This window comes from Zalophus californianus, chromosome 6, assembly GCF_009762305.2.
Source record: "Zalophus californianus isolate mZalCal1 chromosome 6, mZalCal1.pri.v2, whole genome shotgun sequence".
In the NCBI taxonomy this organism is placed as follows: Eukaryota; Metazoa; Chordata; class Mammalia; order Carnivora; family Otariidae; genus Zalophus; species Zalophus californianus.
This window is the reverse complement of record NC_045600.1, coordinates 1,703,888-1,717,384: the sequence shown is the minus strand read 5'-3', so window position 1 is coordinate 1,717,384 and position 13,497 is coordinate 1,703,888.

Genomic DNA, 13,497 nt, shown 5'->3' with positions numbered 1-13,497 from the left:
TGTCCCGGGGCTGCCTGTCCTTTCTTCCGCAGACCTCATGCTGGTCCCTCCCTCTTCCTTCCAATCCCAGAAGAACGGAAATGAGGATGGTTGAGGGTGGGGGTGGCCAGGTTGTGGGTGGGGGTGACCCTGGGCCCTGCGTCCAGCCTCAGCCCTGCCCCTGGCCCTGTGCTCTCCCAGCAAGCCCCACTGCCGGCACCAGCCTTCTCTTAGCAGGGGAGACCCCTCCAGGACCCAGCAAACCCTCTCCCACCTCCCTGAGCCAGGCCCCTGGGCCACACACCCTCCCTCCTGCCTCTCGGAACCAGGTTGAGGAGAGGAGGCCTGCTTGCAGCCTCACCCTGTACTGGTCCTCTGGCTGCCACCCGTGTCTGGCAGGAGGTCCTGGCCATGGGCAGGGCCAAGGTTGGAGGGCTGAGGGGTTGGAGTGATGGAGGACCCTCCTCTGCTCCCAGATCCCGACACAGACTGAGAGTCCCCAGGTCTGTGGCTTCAGCTCTTCAGCTCAATCCCAGCTCTGCTGCCCACCAGCAAGTGACCTTGACCGGCCCCCCTGCCTCTCAGAGCGCTCATCTCTTCCTCCTGCCAAGAGGGGTGGTGGTGCCAAGCTCATGGGACTTGCCCACAAGACAATGCAGCCAGACTGCCGGGGTGCTGGTGTGGGACTGAGCGAGGGCTTATCCCGGGACTGGCATTCCCTCACGATGGGCAGGTTGGCATGGGGGGCCCACGGGTGGCAATGGGCTCCCCCAGTCCCCCGAGGGCCTCCAAGAACACAGGCAGCTCCTACTTTGGGTCCTAGTATGCATTCTCTTTGGTAATGGAAGCCCCATGTGTAGGCTGAACACTTGGCCCCCTGGGCGGTTAGCGGGAGGCTCTGCCCAGAGCGAGGTGACGGACGAGGCACTGTCTGCCCCCACTTCGTCTGTCCCCTTTCCTCGCAGAACCGGGCCTCTAGTGCTGAGCCCGCTCTAGCTATGCAGACAGAGGGCTGCCATGGGGATGGCAGTGCCTCCCTGGACAATGCCCACAGAATCATCCTGGTTTGCCTGGGACTTTCTGGTTTTAGCACTGAGAGTCTCATGGCCTAGGAGACCCCCCTCCCCCCGCCCCCATCTGAGCAAGCTGAGACAGTTGGTTGCTCCACCTGGGACCAGCTCGGGAGGCACAGCACCCTAGCTCCTTGCACCACTGACCAGCCTGTCTTTTTCCACAGAGAAATAAACCCCTGTCTCGTTAAAGCCATGGTTATTTTGGTCTCTATTAAAGTAGCTAAACCAGTATTCTGAGTCAGTGGTGTTCAAGCTTCACCATGAGGCTGAATCACCGAGAGGGCTGGTGAAGAACCCCAAGGCGTGGGCTCAGTGGATATAGGATGGGCCAAGGAGTGAGCATCCCTGCTGAGGTCCCTGGTGATTCTGGTGGAGTCCCCAGGCTGAGAACAACCGTCTTAAGTAGGAGACCTCCTCAAGGGAAATGGGGTGGAAGAAGGGGAGAGAGACCCTGAACCTATGGCTTTTGGAGCTGCCCCGGGCCGCTACACCCCTGGGGAGTGGGAGCCCCCAGACAGAACCTGCCTGTGAGCCCCAGCTCCTATCCCATGGGCCACCTGCTGGGGGCTTATGCCTGGCCCCTCAAGTGTACCTCCACCTAGTTGTGCAGCTCCTCTCGGCAGAGAAGGGGGAACAGATGATGGCTTCTTACCTTCTCCGCACCCTCGGCGACTTGGGGAGTCCCATGGGAGTCCCATGGGAAACAGATCTATCCTCGCTGCCGTGGGTCTGGGGCCAGCTGCCGTGGGCTTGCTGGGCTTCCACTGTGGGGATGGAGGGCACACCGCCAGCCCTCCCATCTTGGGGGGGTCATCCTTCTCTTCATTTTTCCCCATTTATAGAAGTATAACCGATGTATGCTTTCAAAGGGTACAGTCTGACGACTTTGGACATGTGTGCACACCCACGAAGCCCTCACCATAGTCAAGGTAGTGGGCACATTGGCCACCCATCAGCATTCGTCTGGCCGCTTGGGACTCCCTCCTCCCTTCCCTACTTCCCTGTCCCTGGAGCTTGCTTTGTTGGGATATTTTCAACGGCAATTTCAATATCTTTAATAGAATCAGACTATTCAGGTTATCTGTTCCTGCTCAGGTGAGTTTCCACCATCTGTGTCTCCCCAGGAATTTGTTTACTTAAATTATCAGATTATGAACTTATGCATGATACCCCGTTATCATCCTTTTAACAGCTGTAGGGTCTGTGGTACTGCCTCCTCTCCCATTCCTAATATTGGTGCCTTGTGTTTTCTCTCTCCTTGTCCTGGTCACGTTGGTTAGAGGTTTGTTTGTTCGTTCATTCATTCATTCATTCATTCACTGATCTTCTGAAAGAACCAGCTTTTGGCTTGATTGATTTTCTCTATTATTTTTTTTGTGTGTGTGTGTTCTATTTAACTGATTTCAACTCTGATCTGTTTTTTCCCTTCTCCTCACTTTGGGTTTATTTGCTTGGCTTTTCTAGTTTCTTAAGGTGGCGTGCGTTAGGCCACTTGAGCTTTGTTCATGGTTTATAGTATTTTGTTTTCTCTCTGTTTCATTTTGGATAGTTTCTGTTTCTACCTAGACGCTTGCTGCTTCTGCAGTGGCCAATTTGTGATGAATTCCATGAGAGTAATTTCCATCCTGGACATTATATTTTCCATCTGTGGAAGTTAGATTGGGTCTGTTGTATAGTTTTGTGGCTCTACTTAATGTATCCGCGCATTCCTAGATCTTCCTGAACATATTGGAATATAAATACGAAAATAGTTTTAATGTTCTTGCCTGTTAATGTTACCATCTGCGTCATTTCTGTATCTATTTTTATGGATTGGTTTTTCTCCCCATTGTGTGACTTTCTGCTTCTGTGTATGCCTGGTAATTTTTGAGTGGTTGGCACACACTGTGAATTTTATTCACATTATTGGGTGCTATGTAACTCTGTATCCTGTAAGTGTTTGTGAGCTTTGTTCTGGGACATGGTTAAGCTGATTGTGTCTGATCCTGTTGAGGATCGCTTTAGCTTTGTTAGGACTGGTTCCACCTTTATTCTAGGGTAAAGTTTTCCCCAACAAGGAGTACGTACCCCATGTCTTGTGAAGGCTGATTCCTTCTGATGAATGGGAACACACGCCATTCTCAGCATGTATTTTTACAATAAATTCTGGGGGAAAAATAAAATAAATTCTGGGAAAATATACATAACATAAAATTTATCATTTTAACCATTTTTAAGTGTACTGTTCAGTAGCGTTAAGTACATTCAGTGTTGCGCCACCAGCACCACCATCCCGTCTCAACTCTTTTCATCTTCCCTAACTGAAACTCTGCCCTATTAAACACAAACTTCCCTCCCTCTCCCCCTGCGCCCCCTTCCTATTTCACGTCTCTATTGATGTGATGTGATGTCCCTAAGTACCTCATACAAATGGAACCGTACATTATTTGTCCTTTTGTGACTGGCTTATTTCACTTAGTATAATGTCCTTAAGGTTCATGCATGTTGCAACAGGTGTCAGAATTTCTTGCCCCCTTTTTTTTATGGCTGAGAAATGTTCCAGTGTACAGGTGGACCACAGTTTGTTTATCCCTTCACCCAACCGTGGACTTTGGTGCTGCTTCCACCTTTTGGCTCCCCGGAGCAACGCAGCTAAGTACATGGGTGTTGTGTGTGCATGTCTGTTTTAGCTCCCAGCGTGGTTTGAAACGCAGGCGGCTTTCCCTTATCTCCTTCCATGTGGCTCCTTCTCTGGCCTTGGGGGGGGGGGGCGGGGCAGAGGGTTTGCTTTCCTTCGTGCATCCGTCTGCACTCAGCTGAGGATTCAGGGGGAGCCCTGGCAGATCCCAGAGCCACATTTTCTTCTCTCTGACACTGCAGACCCGAGCAAGCTTGGCTTTCCCAGACTGGCAACCACAACCGTGTCTCTGTCCAGCCATACCTGAGACCTCCCCCCGGGGCGCCGCCTCCCCGTGCTGGGCCCATAAGCTCTCTCTCTCTGGGCCTTGTACAAGCTGGGGTGACTGCGGGGCTCCCCTCCTTTGTTGCCTGGCTCATATGACCTCTCTCCTCTCCCGCCTGGTATCCAGTGTCTGTGCATAGCTCTTTCATATATTTGGTGCATTTTGAAGTTGGTTCTGGTGGGAGTGTGAATCTCTGGTCCCTGTCACTCTATCTTGGCCCAAAGTGAAAGTCTTCCCCTTCTCCTTGTGACCCCAAGGACAGTAGTAGCTCAGGCCTCCACTGTGGACTGCTGGCATGCTCCCACCGCATTCCTTTCCGGGGGACAGTTCTGGCTGTCCCCAAGGCATGCCACGGTTCACAGATATACTCTCAGGCCCTCATTTGCAGCTAGGCCTTTGCCGGAGGATTCACGGCCATCCCGTGACGTCGGATCCCTCGGGGGGCTCAGATGTGCCAGGTGCTCAGGGTGGGGCGGGTGGTTCTCCATCACCTGCGTCCAGGGGCAGTACCTCACACCGACACACGACTTCCCCGAAGGCCTGGGGGCAGCAGAAGTGCCTCCCAGAGCGTCTGCCTCCAGGAGTGGCTCCTAGGTGGCAGCTCAGTCCCTTTACAGGGAACTCTCTGGGTAACTTCTCTCCTGCCCTGAGACTCACCCACCAGCCTTCCCTTAACTGCAGGCAGAATCTCACTCAAATCTGCCCCGGGCCAGAGCGGGGTTGGGAAGACACCCTGCCGCTCTGGCCAAGGACCCACCCCTTGGCCAAGGCAACATTTGCTCATACATTTTGCTAAGTCGGGCTTCTTTAGTCTTTACTCCTTGTTTTCTACTATGTACGTGTGAGGATTTAAATATCCTTTGGAGCCCCTTTGACTAAGACCAGGAGTGTGCTGAAGTATAGCAGTCCAGTTGCTTTCCTTGTAATTCCCGTTGGGATTTTCTCTGCGATTATTCAGAAGTATATTTTTCCTTTTATCTACGTGTCTAAATTAAACAAATTATTTTTTGAAAACTGAAATTTAAACACGTATATAATTTAAAAGGTCAAATAGTAATTATGAAGCTTGTTGAGAAACACAGGAGTCTCCTGCCCTCTGTTTTCCCACCCCACGCTGGCGTACTATGTTCGCCGCGATTGTACTCCGATATCTTCTGGTTCAGCTTTTGAATTTTTTTTAAAAAAATAATTACCTCGTTTAAAAAATTTGCATAGTTTTCTATGTAATTGTGAGTAACTCTATGCTCTTTGATGTTTAAACCTTTGAAGTTTAAAATCTTTCTCAATGTGTTCAAATACAGTAAATCATTTATTTTCTTCTTTCCTACCCTCCCTCCCTTGCTCTTTCCCGAGGGCCTCCCTGTAGCATGCTCTGAGTGCCTGCTCCCCTCTGCACCCCGTAGGATCCCTAAACCTTCTCTCACCACCAGCCAGAGATGCCCTTTACCCCCTTCTGGGCTGGGGTCCCGTTTCCTTCCTCCCACAGCCTCTTCTTCCTTGGTTCAGTTCCTTGCTTGGGGGGAGCCCATCTGCCAGGAGCTTTGAGAAAGGGAAGAAATCAAAGGTCAGCATGTTTGTCTTTATGGCACTTTTGTGCTCCGTGATGGTGACGGGCCGGGCGGGTGCAGAGTTCCCGGTAAGGAGTCATTTCCCTCAGAGTTTTGCAGACTTTGCTTGTCTCTTGGCTTCCCGGGGTTCCTGCTGAGCCGTCATGCCAATGTGCTTCTGGCTGGACACGTGAATCCTGCCCCTGCCTGCCTGTATTGTGCTGGGCATGGGAGGTCGCTAGTCCTCGGCTCTGGCGTTGTTGTTGTTGTTTTTATTTTTATTATCTCCTCACTCTGAGTTCGCCTGTTCTCTTGCCTTGGAACTCCTAGTGTTCGGACATTGAACTTGCTGTTCTAGTCCTGCCATTGTTTTCCTCCTCCCGGTGTCTTTCCTCTACTTTCTGTGAGACCTTCTGGACTTTGGCTTCCAACCCTTCTCCTGAGTTTTATTGCTGTTACCGTATTTTTATTTTCCAGTGCTTTCTTCATCGTCCTCTGGATTGCGTCCGTACTTAAGCTCACAGAGCTGGGGGCTCCAGACCTTCTCCTCTTCCCCCGAGCCCCACCTCGTAACCATGGCAGCCCTGGCCAGCGGGGCTGGGGCCCCAGGGTCTGGAGCGAGGCGGTGGCTCCCGCAGCACCCCCTCCTTACTCACTCCGCTCACGCTGTTCTCGCCAACGCTGTGCACTCTTGCATGAACTGTACTACACGTGCGCACGTGCGCACGCCCGAGCTTATATTCACGAGGGCCTTCATGCCCAGCCTGGGTCCCTGTGGGTTCAGAGCTGCACTGCGCTCTGCCCCTGCCCTGGAGAGAGCTCCTGGGGGGCAACGAGGCCCTTTCTTGCGCAGTGGGAGGATGCACTGGGGGGTTCCCCACGTTTTCAGGACCCCCACCCCCCGCGGGCCCCTCCGCCCGGCCACTGCCCGGCCCTGGAGGGAGAGGGGTCGAGAACACGAGGGGAGAAGGAAGTCAGCGGTGTGTGGGGCAGGTGGGCTGAGGCCTGCGGAGTGGGGCGGGAGGGACACAGGAGGCCCCTGGAGGGGGTGCTGGTGAGGCCACAGGGCCTCTTGGTGCACCTGCCTCTCTCAGGCCTCAGTTTCCCTATCTGCACAAGTGTCTTCTGTTGGTTCCTGGTGTTGTTTCGAAATTTCAAAACCTGTGATGATCTTGTACTTTTCCTTCCACCAGAGACTGGGGCCAAGGTGCGCCATCTGCTGGCCGTAGGTGACAGTGCCCCGTTCTAGAGGCGGCTGTGTGACTGGTCCCCCAGAGTCCTGCCTCTTCTGTGACCCCGTGGAGCCGGGGAGGAGGGGGTCTGCTTCTGCTACCTGTCAATGCTTGGCCCGAGCAGAGCTCCGGGCACCCAGACATGAGTCTAATTCCTGCTCTGGAGGGGCACAGGCGTGGAAGTACCAGGGCTGGGGGACTGGTCTTGTCTGCGGCTGGGAGCTTTCCTGGAAGAGGGGGCATCTGAGTTTGACCTGAAGGTGGAGTTGGCCAGCTCTGCGGGAGAAGTCCAGGCGAGAGGACAGAGCTGCAGGACTTGGCCTGGGGCATGAGAGTGGGCGGGAGAGGGGGGCTGAGCCGAGAAGAGGAGGGCCAGGCTGGCTGAGGGACTGCCCCTTCTGGCTCGGATTTCTACTAGGGGCCAGGAGCCCTGGCAAGCTGGGCAGGAGGGCCGGCGTGCTCCGTGGCCACAGTGAGGGCACTGGGCACTGGCTGAGGAGTTTGGGGGCCACTTGGTGCTGCTATGGGAAGGCTCGGATCAGCAAGGCTTCCATCTGGGCCCGAAAGTGTTGTCAAGGTCGTCAAGGCTGACCTAGAGGGGGTTGCTGGGTGGGCCTGGTCAAGTCATCCCAGGGGCGGGGGCTGGCGCTGCAGCCTTGCTCTGGGTGGGGTGGGGAGGGGGAGTCAGTTTGGGGCAGCGAGGAGGCCAGAGCAGAGATCTGGGCTGAGGGCCGGGGGAGCTGGGTCAAGGTGAGGGAGGGAGAGACAGGAGCCTCTCCGCAGTGGGAATTCACACAGGAATTGGCAACACCATGCCCAGGATTCACTCATGCCTTTATTTCTTCAACAAATATCAGGGGGCATCTACTCTGTGCCACGGACGTGGGAGACAGCTGACACTCTAATGGGGATGATGGACAATGAACAAGACAAATAGGAAACACTTACAGTGGTTCACAATGGGACCTAAGGAGGAAAATGAAAGCACCCCAGGTCTGGGAGATGTTGGGAGGGGCTGGAGTTGCAGGTATGGTGGGCAGGGAAGGAAGGCTCTGCTGAGGGAGCTACCAGAAGACTCCTGAAGAGGGAGAGAGAGAGCCCTGTGGGTGTCTGGGGAGCAGCACCCCCTGCAGTCATCCCAACGTCGGGGGGCCCCGAGTTTAGGAAGGGTGAGGAAGCCTGTGGGGCTGGAGCAGAGCGAGGAGGTCGGTGAGGCCTTGCGGGGCACCCGAGCTCAAGAGATGGGAAGCAGGGGTTTAAGCAGAGAGGCCGTGTAGTCTCACCCACCTTCTTAAAGGCTCCCCCCGCTGCTGTGTGGAGAGCCGACTGAAGGGGCGGGCAGTGGCCGCAGAGCGCCGGGTGGGGGCTGCTGCAGTAAATATGATGTCGGCAGAGATGGGGCCTGGGCGGCGCAGGCCGTGGAAAAGTGGGTTTTGACTCTGGACCTGCTGCCAAGGTAGCGGGGCCAGGAGGTCCTGGTGGATAGGACGTGGGGGCGGTGAGAGCAAGCAGGAGTCAAGGCTGACTCTAGGTTGACTGGACTGAGTGAACGAGCTGATGAATCGTGGAGAACCCACCTCCCCGCCACTCCCTCGCCCACCCCTTTCCTGGAGCCCCTCCCCACCGAGTGGAGGAAAGGCCGGGGCGGGCCCTGGAGCAGCTCCGCCCCCCTGCTGGCGCTGGCCGAGGTGCTGAAGCCACCGCGCCTGCCCCGGTCTGAGAGCTCTGGGCCTGGGGCCCCTCCTGGCCTTGGGGTGCCCGGCAGGGGCGGGCACACAGCAGGAGGGGCAGTGGGGCTGGCACAGTGAGGGTCCCCGTTCTACAGGGAGCCGGCCCGACTGCCGGTCTCCCTCTCTACCTGGCAGACCCTGGTCCCACAGTGCATTGTGGGGCTGATTGCCTTGGGCTTCTGCTTCTGCCCCCAGGCTGGGAGCTCCCAGGTGAGGGTCCCCGTCCGTCCCGCGCCTCCATAGCGGCACTGCTGAGGCCACTGAGGCCAGGCCCTGGGGGCGAGGGGGGCAAGAGGCAGCAGGACATAGGGGTTCTTGATCATGGGGGCACTGCCTGGGACGAATTCTGGTAGGTTTCTTTGCCACTCCGTGCTTATCTCCTCGCTTCAAAACGGGAATCACAGGAGTATGGTCAAGGGGGCAACACAGAGTGTGGTCCATGGCTGATGCTAGTGTTTACTCGCCCAGCAGAGCGACTGCCTTCCCACCGGCACGCAGGCGCCCCCGAAGGCTGCCCTCAGAGCTGGGGGGCTTCCCTCGTGGACACGGCCGGGTGGTCATCCCTGGCTGCTCTCCCGAGGCATCCTCCCCCTCCCTCCCCCCACCCTTCCACCCCTAGCAGGGGTGCCTAGGGGAGCCTGGTGAGCCGACCAGGCCTGCGGAACTGTGGGAGGGTCCCAAGGCCCCTTTGAGCCGAGGGCGAAGGTTCCTTCTCTTCCCACTCTTGAAGGAGATGGGTGCATCTCTAGTGCTTGCGCCTCAGATCATTCGACCTCAGGCCCTCTGTCACTTCCTTATCTCTTCATTAGATCCTAACGGCCAAGGTTACAATCCCGCAGGAGTTAAAACCACGCAGAGGGATATAAAGTGGAAGTGTAAGCCTCCCCCTGACTCCACCCTCTCCTCTTCCCAGAGGCAATGACTCTTCCCTATCTCCTGTGTCTCCCACGGAGGGTCCAGGCCTTTATGGGCAGAACTCTCTAGAAAAGACAAACCTGACCATGCCCTACAGTGTGTCTGGGGCTTCTTTCCAAGAGCTCCGGGTTTTGACCTGTGTGCACTGTCACAGAAGGTCAAATGTTAGAATTTAGATCCAGGTTTCCTCCACTGCAGAGACTGCTCGTTCTCCCGAGTGCACCGTGGGGTGTGTCAGGGTGCCAGGGGACCTGCCTAGCCCTCCCATTGCTGGCTGAACAGACTGGCCCCTTCTTTTAAAGGCTGCTGTGGGATTGGGCTGGAGGCCACCACAGGGCATTGGGCCCAGGAGGCACTAGTCTGTGAGTAAAGTGGGGGCAGGAGGGCTCCCACTGTCTCCAGCAATCCTGGGGAGATGGTGGTATGCTGGGCTCAGGGCTCCCCACACCTGATGCCGGAATCTGACCACTCCAGCCCAGTATCCTCCTGCCTCCTTGAAATATTGCCACGTGGGTTCTGATTGGAAGCTGAGTCCAGCAATTAATCCCGTCAGAACTCCACTCAATTGCAGGGGGTTTTCTGTTTTGCTCCCTTGGCCTAGATTTCCCCAGGGACAGCTCTGACCGGCGCCGCGTGCTTGGTAAATTAAACGTTAAAAAAAAAAAATCTCCACGATGACTCTAATCAATTCACTGAGATGGCGGGCAGCCTCCTCCCAGAAGAGCTGGGTCCACTGGAGGGACCCCCCCATCCTGCCCCAGTCTCGGGGTCTTGAAGGGGGGCAGGACAGTTCTCCCCAATGCCTGCCTGTGGGGGAGAGGAGAAGGTGGGAAGTCCCCAGGGTGGCCTGCTGGAGCCCAGCTCCCCGTAAATCCAGACTGTAGGAGCCCAGAGGAGGGGGCTGGAGACTAGAGTTGGGGGGGGGGACTCGGGCCCCTCTTACAGCTTGTCCTGATCTCTGCCCCAGGCCAGTGGGGGCCATGGGGGCAGAGAGGGGGCAACTCCTGTTGGGGTGTCTCTCCTCACTGGAAGCCTGGGTGGGGGCAGGGTGCTGGCAGTAGCTGGCCCTGTGGCCCACAGATAAGGTGGAAACAATGTCCTTCAGCGGCCATCTGTGGGAGTCAGGGGAGGTACCTGGGGAACAGGAGGGTCTCCTGGCCCACAGGGGCATTGGGGGGTGGGAAGATTCCATGGTCCTTCCATGGGGCCGAGGGGATGGCCTGGCTGGCCCAAGGGTAGCACACCAGCCAAGCTGTTGTGTCCTGCCATCTGGACAGCAGGGCTTCTGGAAGGGCCAGCGCTCTGACCTCCAGGCCCCCGAATGCTCTGCAATCTTCTCCCCCTTGGCGCTTACCTTCCAGGTCCTGTTCAAGGCCCATCTTCCTAGCACTGTTCCCTGACACCTCTTCCCCTTAACTCTCAGATCTACCCCAGGGGCCCAGGTTATGTGGACAACCTTGTTTCTCTGCTCAGTCTTCCCCAGGCAGGTGTCCCGCGGACACCTTCTGCCCCCCCCCCCCCCCACCCAGGGGCCGAACACAGTAGGAGCCACATATCTGGCTTGGAGTTGTTATCTGGGCAGATCTACCCCTGATCCACCCCGAACTCCGACCATAATTTGGCCTGGCCAGGCGACTACCAGGAATCCTCCAGCCCGTGGGGAGTTACCAGGGGGGCCTGAGGCAGAGAAGGGGCTGGTGGCGGTGGAACTGGGGTCCTGCCCACAGGCCGAGGCTGGGGCTTGGAATGGGGGCTTCGATGCAGCTCCCCTAGACAGGGGCGTTCCGGAGCATGGGCAGAGTGCGGAGCACAAAGCCAGTGGGCTCCCTACGCGTCTGCAGGGACTGGGACTCCCCGGGATGGATTCGAGAGGGGAAGGGCTGAGGTATGTCCTCTGTCCACAGAGGTTTCTGGAAGTCCTGCACAGTGCCGCCCCCGCCCCCCCCACCCCCGCCCTGAGCTCCCGGGCCAGGGCATCTGGCAGGGACCCACGAGGCAGGGAGCGAGGACCCAGGCCGGGTCCTGGTCGCCCCCATCAGCCTCCCCACAGCAAGCGGGCCTTCGGTTCCCTGCGCCCCTTCTCCTCGGGTCCGCACGGCCGGGTGTCTGGCCCGTCGGCCAGGCGGAGGGGGCGCTGTCGGCGCGGGCGGGCGGGGCCGGAGCGCGGGGGCGCGCGGCGCGGCGCGAGCGCAGGGGCCGCGGGCGCGGACCGCGGAGGACTGGGGGCCTGGCGAGCGGCCCTGCGCGGTGCGGGGCGCGGCGGCGGCGGCGGCGGCGGGTGCGCGGGCAGTGAGCGCGCGAGCCGCGGCGGCGGCGGCGGCGGGAGGAGCTCCTGGCCGCTCCCCGCGCTCGGCTCTCCGCGCTCGGCTCCTCCATGGCGCTGCCGGGGCCTCCAGAGCCGCCCCGCGGCGCGCCCCGCAAGGCGCCCAGCCTGCTGGAGATGGGGGCGCTCTGTCTGGACTCGGAGATCATTCTGGGCTTCACCAGCCACCTCCTGCGGCGGCGAGCCAAGGTGAGGGCCGGGCGGCGGGACCCGCGGGCGGCAGAGGCGCTGTCCCGAGACTTTGCGGCGCGGCTCCCGCGGCGGAGGGAAGGAGGCAGCAGGTCCCGAGCAGCGCAGCCCGGGCCAGGGACCTGCTGCCGCACTTCCCGCATTAGTGCTGTCCCCATGTCGCTCTCCCCCCGAGGCCGTGTCCGGAGCCGAGGCAGTCAGCTGGCGCGGAGAGGGCAGCGCGGGGACTCTGGGTCCCACGGTGCGCCTTGCTGGGGGTCGGGCGTCTCGCGGCAGATCCGGAGTCCCCGAGGTGACTCCAGGTCCTGCGTGCACCTGCAGGTTCTGCCGGGCTGTGTGCGGCCCTTCTCCGGGAACCCGGGTGTGGGGTGTGCGTGTGTGTGCGGTGCCGACCGCACTGAAGTTGCGGGCGTGGCCGGACCCGGGCGTCGGACCCGGGCGCTCGGCAACGGTGGGTTTCTGCGGGAGACTGTGGGGAGTGTGTGCGTGGCACAGAGCCGCACTTCTCGGGCCCGGGTGTGTGTGTGCGTGTCCCAGACTAGTTGAGAGTCGGGGAACGGTGCGATTTGCAGGCGATGCGGCGCGGGGACTGCCCCGCAATACCCAGATCCGGATGGGGCCTGACGCCTGTTTTCCTTCGGGCGGCTGAGATGAGACAGGAGGGGGCAAGAGCTACCGGCCCCCCGCTCGGGTGGAAAGGGGCCGGAGGCTGTGGGATTGCGGAGAGAGAGTGGGGAGCCCCTGCCCACTTTATTCCCCACGACCTCCACCACGTGGCAAATTAGAAAGGACTCGCAAAGCCGGGCGGGGAGGTGTTACGATCCACTGTTCATTTTGGGGGAGTGCGTGCGTGGGCAGGGAGGACCTTCCACGTAAAAGGGTGGTGGGCAAAACGTAATGAAGAACGTGTCGCTTCGAGGGGGCGCAGGCGAGGCGAAGAGCAGTCCAAATCTGTGTGAGGGTTTGTGTGAGAGGGGAGTCGCGGGCCGGGGTCTCTGACTGGACCACGGCCCGCCAGCCGGCCCCTTCTCTGGCGAGGCTTTTCCTGGCACCCGGGACGCGTCTTCTTGCCCGGGGCTCGTGGCGCCAGGTCTCTCCCGTCTCGCGGCGGAGAGCGCGCGGCAGCCAGCAGGGGGCGCTCGCGCCACGGGAAGCCCGCGGCCTCGCCCTCCGAACCCGACCCGGGATTTCGGGCTGACGGGGAGCCTGGACCCGGAGCGACCCGCTCCTCAGGTAGCGGCGACTCTTAGGGCCGGGCTGGAGCGGGAGCAACCGGTCGCCGAGATGGGGGGCGACCTCTCAGCCGGAGACAAACAGGCAATTAATTCCGGAGCCAAGTTCCCATCTGCCAGACCGGCTGACAACAGGTCCCGTGCACGTCCCCGGGGCCAGCCGCGCCACCTCCTCCCGCTTCCCGGGCGCACAGCGCGCACACCCACTTTCCTGCACACGCGAGGCTGCAAACACACCCGTGCCGCTTGCAGACTCGCCAAGAAACACATACTCTGGCGCAGGCACTGCACGTTCCGAGGCGCGCACCGCGGCGACACTCACCTACGTGCGATTG